Source organism: Podarcis filfolensis, assembly GCF_964270895.1.
Source record: "Podarcis filfolensis genome assembly, chromosome: 2".
Taxonomy (NCBI): Eukaryota; Metazoa; Chordata; class Lepidosauria; order Squamata; family Lacertidae; genus Podarcis; species Podarcis filfolensis.
Genome location: NC_139605.1, coordinates 117,813,286 through 117,837,060, shown reverse-complemented (window position 1 = coordinate 117,837,060; position 23,775 = coordinate 117,813,286). Strand labels below are relative to the sequence as shown.

General features: G+C 46.6%; 1 protein-coding gene across 3 annotated transcripts in view; it reads left to right on the top strand.

The window, feature by feature from the left end:
- The first annotated feature begins 645 nt into the window (after nucleotides 1-645).
- Nucleotides 646-23,775, top strand: part of GALNT6 (polypeptide N-acetylgalactosaminyltransferase 6) — a 61,622-nt gene continuing 38,492 nt past the window's right edge. The window contains exon 1 of one of the 3 annotated variants that reach the window (XM_083599258.1): nucleotides 646-757. The gene's annotated coding sequence lies outside the window, so the exon portion shown is untranslated. Of the gene's footprint in view, nucleotides 758-4,015; nucleotides 4,225-23,775 lie in introns of those variants that run through there. The other 2 variants (XM_083599257.1, XM_083599259.1) reach the window with 2 other exon arrangements.

Sequence of the window (23,775 nt, the reverse complement as noted above, 5' to 3'; positions counted from 1 at the left end):
GGCTTAGTCATGCTGGCCACATGACCCGGAAGCTGTCTGTGGACAAACACCGGCTCCCTCGGCCAGTAAAGCGAGATGAGCGCCGCAACCCCAGAGTCGCCCGTGACTGGACTTAACGGTCAGGGGTCCCTTTACCTTTACTGCTTATTTTAAAGGGGTTGCAATTGTAGATTTCAAATCCTTAGTTCCACGTGCTCCATTTCTGCATTAAACACATAATAGTAATAATAATAATAATAATAATAATAATAATAATAATAATAATTTATTTATATCCCGCCCTCCCCAGCCGAAGCCGGGCTCAGAGCGGCTAACAACAATAAAAGTAACATAGCATTCTAAAATCAATTCATTCTAAAATTAATTCAGAAACAAATTAATGGCAACCATTGGGCTAGAGTTCTATGAGGATTACCAAAGGAGGGGGTCGGACTGTGCCTTGGCCACACCTCGAGAGGTGGGATATAAATGTTTTAGTCAGTAAACAAAAGGGATATCTTTACTTAAAACTCATGATGTGAAAACCAAAATTAAGATCAAGCCAAGCCACATAACGCAGCAGAACCCAGCCCAGAGGGAGGAAATGGGTGGAGAATCTCTCACAAACACTGATCCTCTTCAAAGATTGTGGTCTGGAAGATTTGCAATGACAGCTGGGTCACCAGTCTAGACAGGGAACCAGTCACAAAGACATAGAAGGAACTGGATGGTGATGGTGGAAAATGTTCTCTTTGCTTGTCTTCTCCTGCTCTGGAAGGTAGGACTCAAACCAATGGCTTCAAGCTACATGAAAGGACATTTCAACTTAACACTTGGAAAAACTTTCTGACAGCAAGAGCTGTTTGGCAGTGGAATAAGAGGTGGTGGATTCTCCTTCCTTGGTTTTTTATTATTATTATCTTTTATTTCCAAAACCGAAAAAAGAAAAATTACAAACATCAAATTCAACATCCATATTCATTTTCTAACTTAAACCTATTACATAATTAACTGCCGTATTTTTCACTCTATAAGATGCACCAGACCACAAGACGCACCTAGTTTTTGGAGGAGGAAAACATGAAAAAAAAAAATCTGAATCTCAGAAGCCAGAACAGCAAGAGGGATCGCTGCGCAGTGAAAGCAGCAATCCCTCTTGCTGTTCTGGCTTCTGGGATAGCTGTGCAGTCTGCATTCGTTCCATAAGACACACACACATTTCCCCTTACTTTTTAGGAGGGAAAAAGTGAGTCTTATAGAGCAAAAAATACGGTAAATTAAAATATACCTAATTACTGTAAATTTCTCTTTGCTGTATACAAATACAACACAGAAATTTTATATTAAAGCTTTTATATTATAAATAATATTTCAAATTCCCCTATACCCCCCGTTCCCCTTCACCCATGTGTGATCTTATTTTATTTTATTTTTACTTCTTCCGTCTTGTTGTGCTATTATAATTTAATCATTGTTCAGCTGATTCTTTTATTATTTCTTTGCTTACCCCTGCACGTTTTACACTTTATCTATTAATATTCCAGTTCCAGAACCATATTTTTTCATATACTGTATTCCTTCACTCCCTCCCACTCTTTAATTATTCTCTGATTTGAATGGCCTCTAATAGCTGTCATTTTTGCCATTTCCACAAACTCACAGAGTTTACTTTGCCATTCTAATAATGATGGTATTTTCTCCCCCTTGGGGGCTTTTAAGCAGAGGTTGGATGGACATCTGTCATGGATGCTTTAGCTGAGATTCCTGCATTGCAAGGGGTTGGACTAGATGACCCTTGGGTCCCTTCCAGCTCTAAGATCCTATGATCCTATTACTCTACGCTTGCAGAAGGCGCTCTATATTCTCACACTTTCCCTTCACTCCAGGAACAGCTTCTTCTTGTCTACAAACATCCACACCAGCAGGTCCGGTACTTAAGAGGTCTCTAATGCCATTCACAGGGACGCAGGTGGCGCTGTGGGTTAAACCACAGAGCCTAGGACTTGCCGATCAGAAGGTCAGTGGTTCGAATCCCCGCGACGGGGTGAGCTCCCGTTGCTCTGTCCCTGCTCCTGCCAACCTAGCAGTTTGAAAGCACGTCAAAGTGCAAGTAGATAAATAGGTACCGCTCCAGCGGGAAGGTAAACGGCATTTCCGTGCACTGCTCTGGTTCGCCAGAAGCGGCTTAGTCATGCTGGCCACATGACCTGGAAGCTGTATGCCAGCTCCCTTGGTAAATAAAGCGAGATGAGCGCCACAATCCCAGAGTCGGTCACGACTGGACCTAATGGTCAGGGGTCCTTTACCTTTAATGCCATTCACATTTGCACAGAAGGGGAATCTGCCATTTCAGGGCCGGGCCTATATGACTGTTATATGCAAAGCTGGTTTCCCCCAACGCTTACGATTCCATATCTGATTCACAGTCAGTCGGCCTCTGCAGAGCTTTTTACAGCAACCCAACGAATTATTCTTAGACACTGAGAAGCAATAATGAGTGGCTAGGCAACCTTTTCTGTTTGGCTGCCACGGGGCTGGTGATCATCCATTCACCCTTTTCCAGAGTCAGTTTGAGCTGCCTAAGGATAGGTACCAGGATACAGAGTTGGCGTTTGTTCTGTCGTTTCCTGGTCTCACCATTTAGTGGTTCAACACAGTGCCTCACACCTTTGTGTCTGCAGCTGTGCAAATCTGCACAGGCACTTCTTGAAAACTCCAAACGGTTTTTTTAAAAATGGTTTTGATCTGACGTTTTTAGCAGTGTACAGTTCTGAAAAGGTTGTGGTGAGGTCTAACTGGCTGCAGGCATGCTTCTCCTTTATCTCCACTGTCTCCTTTCTCGGTTTTGGTTCCTCTCCTGTCTCAATGCATCACGTGGAGTGCTCACAATTTGAATCATGTGTCTGGCTAAGCTGTATTAGGTCATTGCAGGAACCACAAACCCTCTTGTTGGAGTTTTGAAACAAAGCAGCTTTTTTTGGGAGGGAGACTGTAAGCTTTCATGGATTGGGCCCCATTTCATCAGGTGTGTTATCTATCATTTGACCACGAGGACTATCTAGTCCAGCCCCCTGAAATGCAAGAATCTTTTGCCCGACGCAGGGTTCAAACCCGCGACCTTGAGTCTCATGCTCTACGAGATCCCAACTAAAGAAGAATGGCAACTTAAAGAAGATGGAATATGCACAGCCTTGCAGACCTAACATACAGAATAAGAGAACAAGAAGAACATACATTTAAAGAAGACTGGAAAATGTTTATTGAGTATATGGGGGAGGGGATTGTGTACACTTGAAAACGTAGGCAGCATTAAGATAAATTCAACAGTGCAAACAAGTTTTGTAGGACGTAATAATGGAACACTGAATGGTTTCCTTTATGTAAAATATGCACGGATTTATGATATGCAAAATGAACCATGGAAAGAGAAGAAGGGAAGTCACTGACATTTTTTTTTAAAAAATCATTTTTATTGATTTTCCAATAAAAACAGCCAATCAACATATCCACATCATAATCCAATTAAAAACAAGAAATTAAAATTTAAAAAGACCAAATTGTAATCCAAATTTTATTTATTAATTTTTCGGGGCTCCCCATAGTCTGAAGCATATCTCCAAATCTTCGTCATTGACATTTTAAGGTTGTTTAAATGAATATTCTAAAGTGTAAAACAAAAAATTATATATATACACACAGTGCTTTTTTTCTGGGGGGACACAGGGGTACGCATACCCCTAAACATTTTGTGAATCTAAGTTTGGCCTCATTGAGGGGCAGTATTTCAATATGAGGAGGAAAGTGAGAGTGCACCTAAACGTTTTTTTTTATATAAAGAGTCTCATGCTCTACCGATGATGGAGCCTGCTTCAACCTGGAGGGCCGCCTCCAGCTCACTCAGCAATGAAGCGGGACCCGAAGTGTGCCCAATGCCTGCTGCTTCCTGCCTTGCCAGGGGCTGGACTAGATGACCCCTGCGGCTCCCTCCCAACTTGGCGCTTCCGGGCGCTAGGACCCAACGTGCGAGGCGCCTGGCTGGGGGCGCGCCGGCCCTAGGACCCAGCGGCGCCGCTCCGAGATACACCTGTGCCTGGGGCGGCGGAGTTTCCCGCTGGCTCGCCCGGGGTCGGCGGCAGGTGAGAAGTCCGGCGGGCGGGACCCGCCTCCTCCGGGCTCCACCTGCGCCAGAGCGGAGGCTGCCCAGCAGTCGCGGCCAGAGAGCGCGCCGAGGTGGTCCCGGGCGAGGTGAGTGCAGCCTCTCCGCCTTTGTGCTTCGGACTCCGCGGATCGGGGCGCGGACCCACTGCTTCTGGGACTGGGGAGCCGCTGGGCTGGGCTCCTTCCTTGGCGGGGGGGGGCAGGCGCGCGTCCCCCCCCCCATCCTTGGTGGCTTTCCCGTTTGAGGAGGAAGCGCATTTGGGAACAGGGTCCAGTGGGGTGGATGCTGAAAGCGTGGGGGGCTTCCCCCTGGAGTTGGGGTGAATTCGTGGCTGCGCGGGGATGCTTTCACCTGTGGTACCCCCCCCCCAAAAAAGTGTCCTTTGCTTCAACTGGTGATACAAATATACATAAGAAGGCTTTAATATTTTTCCTCTTTTTGAAAATCTCGTTTTAACTCCTGGCGATCCAAATAGAGAGGAGGGGGCTTTATTTCTGTGTTAGTTAGTCCCGCTAAACTATTGCCTTAGGAAAGATGTCTTGGGGCGCGTATGGTTGGGGTGCGTTGGAGGCGGGTTGAGAGATGGGACCAGGCTACTTCAGATGTCCTCTTTCTGCGGCTTCTTCCTCCTGCCTGTCTTCTCCCTCCCATCCCTCCCTCCTCAAACTATCCTGAACAAATGGAAAGCGGGTTTTGCCACTGGGAGTAAATCACCTTACTATCCATTCACTTGTCAGTTCCTTCCAGCCCTTTCCACTGAAGGTCATGTGGGGTCGAGTATTGCGCGCGGACTGACTTGAAGGAGGGGTGGCTTCTTATTGTGACACAGTCATTGCACGCGGGTCTCTGGTTCACAGGTCCGACAGGTTTTGAACCAATACCGAAACCTGCAAAACTTGCTTGATCGGGGCAGAGAGCCGGGGATTGCTTCTGCGGATGTGGGTGTGAGTGTGCGCCACAGGAAGCGGCACTTTTCTCAAATCTCCTTCGACTCTGCCTAAAGGCAGACTCTGGTCTGCGTCTCTGTGATTTTGAAATGCTGCGCCTACCCTGCATTAACATCATTCACAAGTGCACCCAAATAATCCCCTGTGAGGTTCAAGTGCTCATTTGGCATTGCAAATTTAGGCATGGCAGCTTCTTGGAGTGTGTAGGCTTTGGGAAGGCTTGCAAGTTGCCCTACATGTTGCAATGATGATCCCCATTCCATTGCATGCAACTTTATAGACCAGGAGTAGCCAAAGTCATTCCTTTCCACTGTTGTTGTTGTTGTTTAGTCGTGTCTGACTCTTTGTGACCCCATGGACCAGAGCATGCCAGGCTCTCCTGTCTTCCACTGCCTCCCGCAGTTTGGTCAAACTCATGCTGGTAGCCTCGAGAACACTGTCCAACCATCTCATCCTCTGCCGTCCCCTTATTCTTGTGCCCTCCATCTTTCCCAACATCAGGGTCTTTTCCAGGGAGTCTTCTCTTCTCATGAGGTGGCCAAAGTATTGGAGCCTCAGCTTCAGGATCTGTCCTTCCAGTGAGCACTCGGGGCTGATTTCCTTCAGAATGGATAGGTTTGATCTTCTTGCAGTCCATGGGACTCTCAAGAGTCTCCTCCAGCACCATAATTCAAAAGCATCAATTCTTTGGCGATCAGCCTTCTTTATGGTTCTTGGACTCCAACTCCCATCATCCTTGGCTATTGGCCCTGCTGGCTGATGCAGCTGATTGGAATTGGAGATGCAGCAATGCTCTAAACTCCACCTGCAGCTGTTGTAGTAGTTGTTGTTACTCCTATTACTAAAGAGAGAACGGGGGGGGGGGGAGCAAATCTCAGAATGGACCTTCTCCAGAGGTGGTGGACTCTCCTTCCTTGGAGGTTTTCAAGCAGAGGTTTTTAAGAACATCTGTTTTGGATGCTTTAGTTGAGACTTCTGCGTGGCAGGGAGTTCGACTGGTTTACTCGTGTGGTCCCTTCCAATTCTGTAGTTCTAACTGTAGTGAAAAGAGTATGTTCAACAATGTATGTAGTAAGGGAGGTTGTATTATCCAGTACTGCAAGTGGGGCGTGAGAGATGTTTGTTGGAGACTGCCTAGTCCTTGGGTAGGCAAACTTGGGGCTGGATCCAGCCCAATCGCCTTCTAAATCTGGCCCATGGATGGTCCGGGAATCAGTGTGTTTTTACATGCATAGAATGTGTCCTTTTATTTAAAATGCATCTCTGGGTTATTTGTGGGGCCTGCCTGGTGTTTTTACATGAGTAGAATGTGTACTTTTATTAAAATGCATCTCTGGGTTATTTGTGGGGCATAGGAATTTGTTCATATATTTTTTTCAAAATATAGTCCAGCCCCCCACAAGGTCTGAGGGACAGTGGACTGGCCCCATGCTGAAAAAGTTTGCTGACCCCTGAGAGTGGGTTGATAATGTAGGCAACAGTTTAATCAGGGACATCTGTGTCCACAGCTTAAGACTTTCAGTACAGTTTAGTTGCTTTGGACAATTTAGCACAAATGTCTAGGGAAGTTATTATATCCATCTGAAAGATTGGATTGGCAGACACCACAATCCCACCACCACCAAACAACAAAAATAAAACTACAATTAGGGAATGATTAGTTGCTGCAGTCATGCCACTGATGTTTCTCTTTTGAGATGCGACTTGCCTAGTCTACCCAAACCCCTGTCACAAGTTGGGACCATTTGCAATCCCACTTTCCCCCCCACCCTGTGAAAAGTATGCCCATGTCAAGAGAATGATTCAACATGTGCTCAGATCGTGGGTCATTTTTTGTCTGCAACACAGAGCAGCACTCACAAGATGGCAAAAGTGACAGTGATTACACTCATCTTCTGATGAGGAAAAAAATCTTGGTTGTCCAGTTTCTCTGCAGACAACTTAACATGCAAAGTTGGAGCCTATGCATGTATGCACTGAGTCTGCAATCAGGTTATACCACTACGTTACTGACCTTCCCCAACCTAGTGCCCTTTAGATGTTCTGCACTACAACTCCCATCAGCTTCAGCCACTGTGGACCAAAGATTAAAGATGATGGGAGTTGTAGTCCCATGACCTGTGGAGGGCCACAGCCTATACTTGACTTTCTTTTTTAAAAAAGTGCAAACAGAAATTGCTTAGGGGGACAATGGCACTACAATATGTCTTCAGTAAGGAGTGCATTGCAAAGCTGCATTAATTTCCATTTCCCCCCCTTCCCCCTCCCCAACTTTGCCTAAAGGTAGGTGAGCTGCTGCCACTCAACTGAGCAATGGATGTTTTCCCTTCCAGCCAGCCTCATCCCAAGCTTTTTTTCTGGAAACGCTGAGTATCTTTACCTCCATCGCTCTGTAAGAACCAATGGGCTTCCATCGTTCCAGCAGATTTATTTACGTGTATGCAGATGTTGGGACTCGGGTGGCACTGTGGGTTAAGTCACAGAGCCTAGGACTTGCCGATCAGAAGGTCGGCGGTTCGAATCCCGCGACGGAGTGAGCTCTCGTTGCTTGGTCCCTGCTCCTGCCAACCTAGCAGTTCAAAAGCACACCAGTGCAAGTAGATAAATAGGTACCACTCCGGCAGGAAGGTAAACGGTGTTTCCGTGCGCTGCTCTGGTTCGCCAGAGCTGGCCACATGACCCGGAAGCTGTACGCCGGCTCCCTTGGCCAGTAAAGTGAGATGAGCGCCGCAACCCCAGAGTCGGCCACGACTGGACCTAATGGTCAGGGGTCCCTTTACTTTTACCTTTATGCAGATGTTACAGGTGGATGGGGCAGGAAGAGAAGTCTGTGGGTAATATGATGTGCAGCTACTGCAAATGAAAAGCAGTCGATCAAAACTCATTGTTACACTGTTGTCTGGAGGTCAACATAAGGTTGTGGGGCAACACTTCTGAGCAGCCCTCCAGAGCCTCACTCAGTAGTATGAGCAAGAGGGCTCCAAATGTTGGAGGATTATCACAATTTGAAGTAATGCACATTGCCATCTAAGGTGCTCACCCAGCCACCCATCAACACCATTCAGTCCAGAGTCTAAAACAGCAAAACTGAATAGCAAAACTGCATGTGTTGGAGGGTTTTTGGGGAGGGGGGAGTCAAACTTACATTCCCAGAAATGCTGCAACAACTCCTCAATGAGCAGATGAAACTCCAGACTTCTACACTGTACTTGGGGGAAAGATCCATTGAGTTCAATGGGACTTGCTTCTGAGTAAATGTCCATAGGATCAGGCTCCGCACTGATTTTTTTAATGCAGCAGTGATCTTGTCGAAGGCCAGTGCACACCTTTTATACAGGTGGTGAAGTTGTTGTGAGAGTAAACCATTTTTATTTTTTTAAAGGATTACATCGTGCTCTTTTCCCTCAGATGGAGAGAAAGTGGGGGATTTAGAGTACAATCCTGTGCCCATCTGCTCTGTGGTAAATCCTGTCCGATGGAGTTTATTCTCAAGAAAGCGCCTATAAAGATTGCATCTTTAAAGTCTAGTTCAAATGAAGGGTTAACCTCTGTGCCAGCTAGACAGCCCTGCATGGAAAGGTTAGCAGCTGCTTGAAAGATAACAGCCTTTCTTGCCACAGAGTTTACTGATGCAAGACTAAACTTGCTAGATCGCTTACCTTTTCTTAAAAAAAAAAATTGGCTGATAGTGAGCAGTAACTCAAGGGGACAGCAGTGTGAACACCAAGGAACATTTGAAAGCACCATCACCTGTGGACTTTGATCAAAACCTTGGTTTTCATCTTAAATAAATACGTATGATTTCAAGTGGGGACTATTAGTGGGGGGGGGGTCAGAATCCCTGCAACAGTGTGAGCTCCCGTTGCTCGGTCCCAGCTGCTGTCCACCTAGCAGTTCGGAAGCACGTCAAAGTGCAAGTAGATAAATAGGTACCACTCTGGCGGGAACGTAAACGGCAAAAGCGGGTTAGTCATGCTGGCCACATGACCCGGAAGCTGTACGCCGGCTCCCTCGGCCAATAAAGCATGATGAGCGCCACAACCCCAGAGTCGGTCACGACTGGACCTAATGGTCAGGAGTACCTTTACCTTTACTCTTTTAAAAAAACAAAGTAAAGGGGTTGAGGAGGATTAACAACACAGATGCACAGAAGACCCCCTCCAGGTGCCCCTTTTATTGCACATTCCTGAAGATTTGTGCTCATGACGGTGTCAGGGCAGTTTCACCCAATCCCACCAATTTTCAACACTATTTGCACCTGCAAAAGTTTTGAGGGCAATCCTGCTGCCTCATTTCCAATCAGTGCATGTCTGGTAACTTCCTGCTCCAGCTCCGTAACTTTGCATACCACAAGCGTTCCAGGGTGATGGTGGAATTGCCCTGCTTTTGTGGCACTGTAGCCTCTCCTGAAAACAATAATGTACCGGCTCTGGGGAAGCATTTCAGAACAACTTATAAAGTAGAATAAAGCCCCATTAATGCACTTACCAAGAACACGTTGCAGAGAATGGCAGACAAGGAGATTTCTTTATCCTCTTCCCTTGTCATAGTAACTCTGAGGGCTGAACTGAGTTGTGGGTGGTATTTCTGCTCCAGATGCTCTGTTTATTGAGCACTCATCTTGATTTGCTTTCGGAAAGCTTACACAGCCTGCTATCCGCAAGACTTCTGAGCGCGGAGGGAGTTCCCGCTGCGCTCAGAAGTCTTGCGGATGGCTGCCTAAAGCCCGGCGAGCGCAGCGGGAGTTCGCGCAGCGCTCGCTGGGCTGCAGGCTGCTGTCCGCAAGCCTTCGGAGCGCTCTGAAGGCTTGCGGATAGCTGCCTGAAGCCTGGAGAGCGAGACGGGTTGGTGCGCACCGACCCCTCTCGCTCTCCAGACTTCAGCGAAAGCCTGCATTCGCCCCATAGGACACACACACATTTCCCCTTCATTTTTGGAGGGGGAAAAGTGCGTCCTATAGAGCGAAAAATACGGTATATCTGAACTTCATTGAGCATTCACTTTCATTCATTTGCTTTGCAATTATATGACAACGATCATTAATCTTGATTTACTTTGCATTGTGTTTACACATTGTACCCTGACTGTTCGCTCCACACTTTAAAAAATGCATTTTCCTGTTGCTTTCCTAATCCCAACCACAAAAAGTCTGTTTCTTCCCTACCCCCCCCCACCCCCATAGTGGATTAGTTGCCCTATGGTGACAATATGCTTTAATTCACTTTAATTGTGCAAACCTAAATTTCCCAGAATGCGCTTGAATTCCTCCCACAAAATACTGACAGTCTGGATGGAGGCGGAACCTGCCCCTCACCTCATCCCCTCCCACTAGAGTAAACTGGATGAATTGCCTCTTCTAGCATTCCATCAAAAAGGCTTCTTTGTCTGAGACATGGGCTGTTAATGTGCTCTGTCATATTTTGCAAGGCCTATTTCACAAGTAGCAAACCTAAGCCTACAATTATATCATCTGTTAATGATGGAGTACTTTGAAGTGAATGTAGCTTGCAGCCAAGTGTTTCGGCCCCAGGAACAATTTTCTCCTGGCATCCTGAATGCGTTTCAAAGAGGAGCGCCTGATTACTCTATAGATTTCAGATTCCTGAGAGGCTTGATTCTTGTGAGCCAGTGTGATGTAACTGGCAGTGGTTATCCAGATTTCCTACGGTCAAGGAAACTTGTTTATGTCAATTTGACTGCTGTGTTGCTGCGTTTTGTAGAAGATTCTGGGATGTGCTCTGTTCACAAGAGTGCTAGGCATTCTGACCAGTGGCAGAGGAACCCTCTCTGGCACCCGGGGCGGGGTAGCTCGTATGGAGTGCACATGTGGGGGAGGCCATATGGACTGGGCATGTGTGGCAACCATACAGGATGCCGTACATGCGCACTCTGTATGGGCTGCCGCTTGTGCATGGCAGCCATATGGGCTTCCGTTTGCACAGCGTCCATACGGACTGCGCGTGTGTGGCATTCCATACAGACTGCCCGAGCCCTTGGCCGCTCTACAGCTGGGGAGAGGCAGGGGCCATCTTGTCAACCCCCCCAAAGTGGCACCAGGGCGGCCCGCCCCCTACGCCCCCCACTTTGTACACCCCTGATTCTGACTATGTCTCACTGTCAACCCAAATGCAGTGAGAGAGTGCCTTAGAACATATCGGGCATGTCACTGCAACTGGTGACGCTTGTCTACAGTTATGGATCTTTATGAGTCACAGGATTCCCAATAATGCAGTCCTATAACAATTTGTATAGAAGTGGAGCCATACCCTGCAAGTCTCTCAGAATAAAAAGGACACCCTGTTTTTTATCATGAGAGAATGGCGGCCATTTTTGTTGCTCTGATATCGCGTGAATTCACAGCACGATTCCCTCCCCCCAAAAAAGATCTTGCACAGTGCCCAGCAACGCGAAATCATGTGAGATCATGGCAACCAAAATGGCTGCTGTGCTCTGGCGATAAAAACAGGAGGTGTCACCCCAGATTTTGACTTTAAAGTGTTGGCAGGTCTGTGGAGAGTTTGTGCATGTTTACTCAGAAGTAAGACCCAGTATGTTCAATGGGAATAGTTCCAGGTAAGCGTGCATATTTAGGATTGCAGGTAGAGGCAAAAGTGGGAGGAAGAAACCCTAGAACACTTGTGGTATGAAAAATTACTGGATTTTACCAGGAAGCTAGAGGCCATGCACCTATTGCATATATCTGCCCCAAAACATTTGTAGGAGCAAATGGTAGTGAAAGCAGGAACACGTATAACTGCCCTGATAGTATCATGAGCACAAATCATGACGAATGCTTAATAGAAAGGGCAACTGGAGGAGGCTGCGCATTTTCCCCATCCTTTTCTCTTTCTGCCACGAGCCACAGTCTGCAGCCTGCGTTCTCCTTCCAGAACCCAGTTCCCCCCGAAGAGTTGGCACATCTAGAGGGAAAGGCATCTGTAGTGCTTGCAGCCAAAGGATTACAAGTGCACCTTGATTTCTCAAAACGATACTCTGGGTGTGCTGTACTTGGAGACTTTATCTTAAAGCTGATATCTGCTGTGCCATTGCAGAAGCATAGTGGCAGCCTCAGGTCTTGGCTGGCTATGCAGCAGGTGGATTTCTTGGTTTTTACACTGAGTTAAAATCCAGAATGCAATTGGACAGTGTTGGCTTCTGAAATTCTCAGATTTCATCTTTTAGGCAAATAAGCCCTTTTGCCTTCACGCTCGAAAGGAACTTGACAGATGTGGCTACAATTGTGCCTCTCTTCTCTACATGTACACACATGGATGCCACTCCCCAGGGTGTTTATTATTATTTTGACTCCCAGTGTTTTCTTGGCGACAGAAAGATGCTCTTGAATACCAAAGAAGGCTCATTGGAGCAGTTAATAAGGGTATAAGTAGAGGCACAGGTGATCTGTGATCAGGAGCTCCTCCCTGTTTTTTTGTGCCTGATTAGGAGCGAGTTATTAACCCATCCTCCCCACAGCCATATCCCAATATAAATCTCACACCCTTACTGGCAGACATCCCCAAACTCAGCCCACAAGCTGTTTTGGGACTACAGCTCCGATCATCCTTAGCTAACAGGACCAGTGGTCCAGGACGATGGGAATTGTAGTCCCAAAACAGCTGGAGGGCCGAGTTTGGGGGTGCCTGCCCCATGGCAAGAAGGCTGATGGAAGCCAGCTGAGGAACCTTCAGTGCTCATTCCAGAGCATGTTGATGGCATTCCAGCTTTGGAAAAGGCTTCCAATTTTGCTCATTGTATGGAAATTTCGTGGACTTTCCTTCCTATCAATTGCTCATCCAGGAGATGCCAGCGGCTATGATTGCAAGATTAGGGCGGGAATAGAGGCAGCTTCTAGGCAGGATTCTAGGTACAGTGGTACCTCGGGTTACAGATGCTTCAGGTTATAGACTCCCTCACCCAGAAATAGTACCTCGGGTTAAAAACTTTGCTTCAGGATGAGAACAGAAATTGTGCGGCGGCAGCACAGCAGCAGTGGGAGGCCCCATTAGCTAAAGTGGTACCTCTGGTTAAGAACAGTTTCAGGTTAAGAACGGACTTCCAGAACGAATTAAGTTCTTAACCCCAGGTAAGAACCACACCACACCAGCCAGTGTGGTGTAGTGGTTAAGAGCGGTAGTCTCATAATCTGGGGAACCGGGTTCGCGTCTCCACTCCTCCACATGCAGCTGCTGGGTGACCTTGGGCCAGTCACACTTCTCTGAAGTCTCTCAGCCCCACTCACCTCACAGAGTGTTTGTTGTGGGGGAGGGAGGGAAAGGAGAATGTTAGCCGCTTTGAGACTCCTTCGGGTAATGATAAAGTGGGATATCAAATCCAAACTCTCTTAGGTAAGGGGACGACAGAGGATGAGATGGTTGGACAGTGTTCTCGAAGCTACCAGCATGAGTCTGACCAAACTGCGGGAGGCAGTGGAAGACAGGAGGGCCTGGCGTGCTCTGGTCCATGGGGTCACGAAGAGTCGGACACGACTAAACAACTAAACAACAACAACTGTATTGTAATCCAGGCCATAATCCAGATTCCTATGGTTATCTCAGGTGTGAGAGACCTGGACTCCAAACCCTATCCACCTCAGCAAGCATCGCCAATGGCCAGGGATGGTGCAAGGTTTAGTTCAGCAACATCTGAGGGCCACAGGTTCCCCAAACCTGGGTTATCTCCACGTTGCTGGTGGGATATCTGAAGCCTGGTGCTCTCCCTGCTTGCAAGTTTTCTTTGGTGGTGGTGTTTTTTTCCATACAACGTGTTTGGCATCAAAATGCCAGCCAGACCGCCCCCCCCCCCACAACTCACTGGATTAGTCCTTTCCAGGGACAATCCGATAAATATATATATTTTTAACAAAACCTGTTACAGTAGTATTTCAGGTTAAGTACTTAATTCGTTCCGGAGGTCCGTACTTAACCTGAAACTGTTCTTAACCTGAAGCACCACTTTAGCTAATGGGGCCTCCTGCTGCTGCCGTGCCGCCAGAGCACTATTTCTGTTCTCATCCTGAAGCAAAGTGCTTAACCTGAAGCACTATTTCTGGGTTCGCAGAGTCTGTAACCTGAAGCGTATGTAACCTGAAGCGTATGTAACCACTGGACTGATTTCCTGTCTGCAAATTAAGCCCCCTCCTGGAAGGACCTTGAGAGAGAAGCAACTTGCCTGAGATCAGATTGTGGCTGAGTGACATTTGAACTTCCTGCTTCAGTTAAAAGCAAGCAGTTTAGTAGGTTTAATCTGTTGTGTGGCTTGGTCCCAACTTGTTTAAGCAACTGCTGCTTCCACCGTCTACTTCAGCCGGTAGTATATTATGAGTGGTCACATGGTGGTGTTGCCTTGAGATTCCTCAAGTCTGTGAATCACTTTCTGTTTCCCAGAGCCTTTTGGCACCTGCAGACGTGGCTGGTGCTGAATGTGAGGGAAGTGGCTGCTATTGCACAGTTTTCTGTTTCTCGGGTAGCGGCTGCCATGATTTATAGGCTCCAGTGGCAAATGATCTGTTTGCTGTAGCAACCAGTACTGTTTTACAAGTACTACGCCTGCCTTGCTTTATATTATTTATTTATTTATTTGTCACTTTAGTCATAAAAATGACTCACAGCGACTTACAAGCACAATACAGTGGTACCTGTAGTATATTTTTGGTTTCTGTGGAAGCCGCCCAGAGTGGATGGGGAAACCCAGCCAGATGGGCGGGGTACAAATAAATTATTATTATTATTATTATTATTATTATTATTATTATTATTATTATTACCTCGGGTTACATACGCTTCAGGTTACAGACTCCGCTAACCCAGAAATAGTGCTTCAGGTTAAGAACTTTGCTTCAGGATGAGAATAGAAATCATGCTCCGGCGGCACAGCGGCAGTGGGAGGCCCCATTAGCTAAAGTGGTGCTTCAGGTTAAGAACAGTTTCAGGTTAAGTACGGACCTCCGGAACGAATTAAGTTCTTAACCCGAGGTACCACTGTAAAGGTAAAGGGACCCCTGACCATTAGGTCGAGTTGCAGATGACTCTGGGGTTGCGGCGCTCATCTCGCTTTACCGGCCAAGGGAGCCGGCGTACACAGTGGCATAGCGTGGGGGGTGCAGGGGGGGGCCGGCCGCACCGGGCGCAACATCTGGGGGGGCGCACTCGCACTCGCAGCTCTCTGCCCCTACCTGGCTCACTCACTCTCTCTCACTGCAGTGCTGGCTGTGCGAATCCGATCCAAGCCGCCGGGTCGCCGCCCACTGTGGAGGGGGTGGGTGCCAGGCGTGCGGTGCGGAGAGAGAGCGAGGCACTATCTGGGGGAGGGACAGTGCAGCGGCCGCCCAGCGCAGCGCTGAGCGCGGGAGAGAACCACACCAGACCAGACCAGGCAGCAGCAAGAAGAAGCTGGCAGCGGCGGCAGGTTAGGGGTTAGGGGGCGCAAATTACTTGCCTTGCCCCGGGTGCTGACAACCCACGCTACGCCGCTGGGCGTACAGCTTCCGGGTCATGTGGCCAGCATGACTAAGCCGCTTCTGGAGAAACCAGAGCAGCGCACAGAAACTCTGTTTACCTTCCCGCCGGAGTGGTACCTATTTATCTACTTGCACTTTGACGTGCTTCCGAACTGCTAGCTTCGCAGGAGCAGGGACCGAGCAACGGGAGCTCACCCACGTTGCAGGGATTCAAACCACTGACCTTCTTATCGGTAAGCCCTACGCTCTGTGGTTTAACCCACTGTGCCACCCGCGTCTCACAAACACAGTAGAAATACTAAAAACCAATATAGCAGAAATATTAAAATACTGTTTCAAATATTTCAAAATTTATAGCTCATTCATACAGAGAGAGAGAGAGAAGGAAGGAGGGAGGGAGGGCGAAAGAGATGCACAAATCGCCAAGACCAGAGACAGAGCATCAGAATCAATGCATACAAAGGGCACTACCATAAACATCCCCTCTCAAAATCTGTACACCATACATTAACATGGATTGTCTTCAGCCTATTTGACAAATTGGGCAGTCTTTTATGATGTGTAATAATCCATGTCAGCCAATAAAAATGACGTTAGGTTTAAAGGAGCGTTATTACTGATTCCCATCATTTTTTTTTTAGAGATATTTATTGAAGTTTTACAAAAACATAATGATTCCCATCATTAGGAGCTCAAGAAATTGAGCTTCGGGGCTTATTTTATTGGATAAGAAGTGTGTGTGTACACACAGTTGATTTTCAGCTGTGACGCTGCCCCTGGCTTGCCCCTGAATGGAGATACTGGGAGGAGGAGGAGTGGGGTGTAAGAACCTCTAATTTTTGCATGGCTGGAATGTAGCCAACTGCACAATGGTAAGAGTCATATACGTTGCTGGGCACATTTCTGCCTCTGGCCCTGCCCATCACCAGCATGCAGCAGCACCCAGAACATTGCCTGCCAGGGAATATAGCCATTGGGCTGAAAACTATTCTCCGCCCCTGGTTACAAATGCAACACCCCTCTAAACAGGTGCAGCCCTTAATGCTATCTGTGCGTATATGTGAGCCAAGGTGTTTTCCTTTTTCTCTTTGTTCACCTTTGTATGAAATAAAAGTAAACACACATGGAAAACCTGGTGTGGTTCCTTTCTGCTTATCCTCATATGACTTGCTTCCTCTGCTCCACTGCGGCCAGCTTAGCCAGCCTTTGCTTGAAATGATGATTCAAGGCAATACTCTATTCTTTCTTCTCTAAAGTGTAATCCTTGGATGGTCTGATAATTGGAAATATGACCTATTACTGGAAATATGACCTGATAACTGGAAATATGGCTATTTTTGGAACCTGAACGTCCGACGAGGATTCCACGGCTTCTGATTGGCTGCAGGAACTTCCCACAGCCAATCAGAAGCAGTGCTTTGGTTTCTGAACGTTTTGGAAGTTGAACAGACTTCCGGAATGGATTCCATTCGACTTCCAAGGTACGACTGTGCCTAAGAAGCACAGTTTGGGACTCTGCTTGGCTTGTTTTCTAAGTGGACATGTGGTCTTCACATGCAAGCAGGTTGAGAGTAATTAAAAGTAGTGAAGAGGGAACTCTCCCCAATTGATTTGTGGGAAGGAAACCTGGTTTGGAAAAGGAGGGCTTGTTTTGCATGCAGAACATCCCAGGCTTAGTTCCTGGCATCTCAGGGGAACTAGGGAGTGTGAAAGACCTCTTTCTGCTTGGGATCTTGGAGAGCTGCTGCCATTCAAATCATGGACATTTGTGGATGAAACGGACAGATGGTCTGAGGGAGTGCAGCCTAGCTCCCAATGCAGCGCTGTGTGTATGAGCTTTGTCAGCAAGCATCAAGGTCAGCCCCAAACATTTTGCTCCCTGAGGCATAGAGGCGAAGCTGCATGGTCTGGTACCAGGGGGGCAGAGAGCAGGCAGGCAGGGGTGTGGATGGCATGCATCCTGGGTGGTGTGGCATGTGTCCCGGGGGCACGGCGTGCGTCCTGGGGGTGTGGCACACGTCCTGGGGGTGTGGTACCCGAGGTACTACTTCCAGGTTAGCAGAGTCTGTAACCCGAAGTGTTTGTAACCTGAGGTGTCTGTAACTGTACACTGTAGTAATAAGCAGTTGTAAGTGGTTCACGTGAAAATTAAAATGTCCGTTTAAAACCGAATTACAGAAGCCACCCTGGGTTCTGATGGGATCCCAGAATGTCCCATTTTTTGGTTCGGTGCTCTGGCACAAGTCAGTGGGCTTGTGCCAGATCGTCAGATCAAAAGACACTTGCTTTTGGTCTCATGCTCTCGTGTGAATCAGCTGGCTCGCACCAGAGCACCAAAAGACACTTGGTGTGTTGTTGTTGTTGTTGTTTTGGTCTTGTGTTCTTGCACCACTCAGCTGGCTCACTCCAGAGCTCAGGGCCAAAAAACGAGGATCCCAAATGTGATCCCTGGGATATTGGATATTGGGTATGCTGCTCTTGTTCCTTTGTGCTCCCTCTTGTTGCTTCCAATCTCCCTGGGACCCAGAGGTGCAGCGTGGGTGGCCATGGGCTCCTACCGAAATGCAGGCCTCAGCAGATTTGTGGCGGTGATCCTCTTAAAATAAGAGGTTTATATAGTGATGTAGAGCACATCTGAGGGATGCGGGTGGCACTGTGGCTTAAAACCACAGAGCCTAGGACTTGCCAATCAGAAGGTCGGCGGTTTGAATCCCCGCGACGGGGTGAGCTCCCATTGCTCGGTCCCCGCTCCTGCCAACCTAGCAGTTCGAAAGCACGTCAAAGTGCAAGTAGATAAATAGGTACCGCTCCAGCAGGAAGGTAAACGGCATTTCCATGCGCTGCTCTGGTTTGCCAGAAGTGGCTTAGTCATGCTGGCCACATGACCCAGAAGCTGTCTGTGGACAAACGCCGGCTCCCTCGGCCAATAAAGCGAGATGAGCGCCACAACCCCAGAGTCGGTCACGATTGGACCTAATGGTCAGGGGTCCCTTTACTTTACTTAGAGCACATCTGAGATGTGATTCATCCAGGGCTTTTTCTCAGGGGAAACTCACAGGAACTCAGTTCCGGCACCTCTCAGGTGGGTGCCACTGCCATTCTAAGAAAACAAGGGAGATGTTCATGGTGAGTTCCAGTACCTCTTTTTCTAGAAAAACAACACTGGAATCATCCATATGATATGTGCATCCTGGCATCGAGGCAAGGAAACGGTGTGTGTGTGTGTTTTAGAGGTTGTGCCACTGAATATCCTACCTGTATGCTTAACTGGGCACTCAAGTTAGCTTAGGATAATGGACATTTAAAACTATCGCCCACAACAAAGGCGTAAATAAAAAGAGACGAGCAGCTTAAAAGCTGGAACAACTTTGAAACCCCTGAGCAGATGCCTCGTGGCAGCGCAGCCCTGACTTGGCTTCCTCATGATTTCTCTGATCACCTCCTTATCTCAAAGGAGCTGTGTGGTTTTCTGCTACAAGTTTGCGTGTTTGCACTTGTCCGATTTCCATGCTAGGAGCCACGGCAGCAGGAAGATAGTCTCCAGACCAAACCAACTTAAAAGGCGGCACCTCCTTTTGTGAGGCTTTTGGGTTATTGTATTACAACCGCCTGCCCTGGCCACAGTTCTGCTCCTGCCAATTCATGTGGTCCAGGAGCAATTGGAATGGGAAAATAAGCCTTTGCTTGCTTCAGTGAGCCTGCCCAAGGTTGAAGAGCAGCATCGGAAGCCCTGTTCTTTTGTCTGCTGGTAAGACCTGTTAGATTGCTGGATGCCAAAGGCAGGGTCTTTTTTGATGTGGCCCCACATCTTTGGAATTTCATCCCTGGAGAAATATGCATGGCTCTGTCATTACTCTGTGTGTGTGTGTGTGTGTGTGTGTGCGCGCGCGCGCATACTCCAAAGACTTTAAAAAAAAAACAAAAAACCTTCAAACCATGTTTGTGTTGATTTGTGATTGGGGAGCTTTCCAAACTTTTCATGTTGGTGACACACTTTTTGGATGGCCATCATTTCGCGGCACAGTAAATCAGTTTTTCTAGCAAACCAGAGGTTAAACTAACCCCTTTCCATCCCCGGGAAGAGAGCAGGGAGCTTTCACACGGCACACCTACACACTGTAGCCGACACACTAACCTGTCACCTATACACAGTTTGGAAAGCTCTGTTTTAACTGTTGCAGTTTGTGAATTGAGGGATGTGATGTTTTTTATGATTTGTGTGTTTAAATATTTGCAAGGGCAATGTGACCTGAAAGCTGGGTTGAAATGTTTTTCAGTACATAGATGTGTAATTTGCAGGTATGGAATGTTGCTCTGTATGAATCAGCCGGCTGTCTATTCACCATAGCACTGCCACATATGAAGAAAGCCACACGGAATAGAGGAGGGGGAGAATTTCAATTCAGTTTGCATTTAAAGGCAAACTTACCAAATTAGAACTCTCCAAAGAAAAAGAAAAAGAAAACCCGCACATGGCTAGCCTTCAAAATTCACACTTTTCTGAATTCTGCAGTGTGGCTCTTCAGCCAAGGAAGGTGTACTCAAATGCAAATAGTGAGATAAAGTTTGCATAAATGTGCATTTGTTAGTGAAATGAACATTCAAAGTACATTCTATTAGGGAACATTGCATTGTAAAAATGTGTATACTTGTATATTTGATCGTATAGATCCTCTGATTAGAGGACATTAGGTGGTTCCCCACACACCAGAGGTTCAGTTGGTCTTCCCTACGGATGAAACCTTTAGTACGGCAGCCCCTTAATTGTGGAATCCCCAGCCTGTCATTGTTCAAATGTCTCTTTAAACCCACCCTGGAAGAATGGCAAACGAAGTTGATTGACTTTATGGGATTGGCAGAAATGACTGGCAGAATCCGTGACCAGGGAGAAGAGTCGGCAGAAGAAGAATGGAAGAAATTCAAGGATTATCTATAAAAATATTGCAATATTAATGAATGTTGAATGATGCAGGATTGAAATTAATTGGTTTCTAGCTGTAATGGCAACAAGATTATGAAAATTGTCCCTTTTTTCTTTGTATATAACTAAGAGTTTAAGTTACAATAATATAAGAAGATGGATAGAAAATAAGGGGATTAATTGTAATGTTGGGAGATAAGGATTTGCTGGATAAACAATTCGAACTGGAATACAAGACGGGGAGGTATGAGGAGGTCAGTGAAAGATGTTACTGATAAATAAGCTTTGAACTCTATGTGTTTTTATTATTTTTTCTTTTTAATCTTTTTTTGGTGTTTGTATAAAATGGAAAATGCTAATAAATATCTTATAAAAAAAAAACAAATGTCTCTTTAAAAATGCACTCTTTAAATAGTCTTTTACAGCATGATTACTCTTCTCTTTAACCAACTAGTAATCTATTGCTGTTTTATTGATGTTTCTAATCATGTATTACAGATATTGATTGATTGATTTTGATTGATTGATGGTATCTGAAGAAGTGTGCGTGCACATGAAAGCTTATACCCAGAATAAATTTAGTTGGTCTCTAAGGTGCTACTGGACAATTTTTTATTTTTTTTTAATTACACTTGTGTTAGTCATCACCTTGGTGTATGGAATTGCAGGTTGTAAATAAGTAAATATGAGGCAAAACTACATACAAACATAGGAGCGTTAAAATGCTGGTGAATTTTCATGGGGACTTTAAAAAAAATTAAAGAAAATGCAAACTGGTGTGGAGAATGGAACTGAGGATGGGGAAAAGGAGAAGCAGGGAGAAACCAAAATGGACAGATGTGTTCATCCCTCGTCTTGAATGCTCCTAAAAATCAGAGCCGTGAACACTGTCAGACTGTCCTAACCTGGGCTGCTCTGTGTATCAAACTGTTTCTCAGACTGAGTCTCATTCTTGTGCCTGCAACTTCTCTCAACAAGAGAGCAGGCTCAAAGGCGGTGTGCCATGTCAAAAAGTTCCTGCAGACAAGGGGTTGCTTGGTAAAACAAATTAGGTTGGCCCCAGCAAGAGAACTGAGCTCCGCACACATTGTACAGGCAGAAAGCCAGGGGCAGGAAAATGGACGGTGCCTTTGCTCCTTAACCTTGAACAGCTTTGATAAGGGTGGCCAGACTTCTTGGGGCACAATATAGCCATTCTTCTGCACAAGCCCCACCAAATTGAATGGGAACATCGTTCTTTCTGGTGGGTTTTTGCCTTTGTCCTTGCAATTCTGTGTGCATGGGAATTTGCAGGAACGTTTTCCAGCCTTCACACATGTGGACGAACAGCACAGAAAAACCCTTGTCATGCCAAGAGGTTTTTCTGTTCCCCTCTCCCATTAGGGCAGGCACCCCCCAACTCAGCCCTCCAGATGTTTTGGGACTACAACTCCCATCATCCCTAGCTAAAAGGACCAGTGGTCAGGGATGATGGGAGTTGTAGTCCCAAAACATCTGGAGGGCCGAGTTTGGGGATGCCTGCATTAGGGTCATTTGCCCACCAGGCCTATGGGAATTCCATTCTCCTCCTCAGCTGTGCCCTGAAGGTGTACCAAAAGATTAAATATGTGCTGGAACCTGCCTTGGGCTAACCAGGTCCACAAAGACCACAGTCCTGGGTCATCTTTAACATGCATTCTGCATGTGCCCACATCCCTTTCTGCACAGAAGCAGGACCTGAGTCTGTTGTTTGCTGAACGGAAACAGAGATTGTCCTTCATCCTTGAAAGTACTTGACAGACAGAAAGAAAGAAAGAAAGAAAGAAAGAAAGAAAGAAAGAAAGAAAGAAATCACTTGAGTCCCAGACACACCTTGAGACTGCGGGGGTTAAGTAACCAGTCATCTTGTGGCTGAGTGCTCTTTTACCTTCATCAAACAGGAAATATTTCACTCTCTCTTTCCTACGCAGGACAATGGAGAGGGCCCAGGCAGGCCCAAGATATTTCGCTGCCTGAAGGGGAACAGCAAATGTCATCCCTTCCCAATTTGAGAAGCACAGTATCCAAGGTTGGCCAAGTTATTTTGGCCTCTCAGACACAGAGGAAAGTGCCCCTCAATATAATAGTAAATTAATTGCTATAATAGTAAACTTAGACTGTAGGGTTTACTGTGCTTTCACAACATCCAGAACTCAGCTGCCTTGCTCCACCTGAGGGGTTGCCAACCTTTTTAGGACCCCTGGACCCATTTGCAAATCAGAGAAAGTGTCTCAACTGATTCTCTCTGCTACAAAAGAACTTGACCTCGGGAGATCTACAAAAAGAAAATTATTTGTGGTGGGACGCCTTCGTAAGTGGGGAAATTAGTTTGTGATGCTGCTTTTTAAATTATAGGAAACTGGTCCAGGCAGCCGGTCAACTAGGGGGTTGTCCTCTGTAAAACAGGACACGTCATCACTTTACCAAAGTATGCAAAGTGCTGTAATTTTTGCACAACTGTGCAAATATGTTTGTAGGGAGGGAAATACTTCCTGGCCACAATGCAGAAGCAGTATTTGCTTTTTGTTGGTGGTGTTCCTGATTCTGCAAGTAAACTTGCAGGGTGAACACGGCGGTGATCACTGCCTCCCAGAGTCTAAGCCAATAGTTTCAAGTACTGGTGGCATTTGAAGGGTGAAGACAGAGCCCTTTGTCACCCAAGTAAATTTTCTTAATTTAGAAGAACACATGCTTGCCTGAACTATCATGCCTTTGTAATAATTTCCCAGGCTTCTGGATTTAAGAATGCTCTGGCGACATGCGTCAGTATCAGATGTTACATTTATATATTGCACACAGACGCAGATATGCTGGTACAACGCTATTTAATTCAAAGGGTTTAAGAAGCGCTGAGCAAGGAAATGGCACGAATCAATTCCAGGCTGTAAAATCTGCCTCCTCTTGCCTCTTTGCCTTCAGGATGAAATCAATGACTCGAGTCTGAAAAGTGTAAGTGATGTAATTCTGTTTCAGTTGGGAAGGGAAAAGTCGGCAGCCCTCTCCACAGCAGGGGCTTTTATTTTTTAAATGCAACTTACAAACCCGTGTGAGGATCATTCTTTACAGTGTATTTCCTACCCCCCCCCCACCACACCCCCAATCCAAGAAGAGAAAAGGACATCCTGTTTGCAGTAGGTGTGGTAGGTAATTCCAGCTTAACCCAATGTTAATGCTTGGATAAAGAGAGATTTGGTGTTGCTTAGATAAAGAGAGCTGTGTGCCAAGGGAAAAGGAAGACGGATTCTGGGTCCTCTCCCCTCCTCCCCATTTTTGTACCTTGCTGCAACATGCAGAT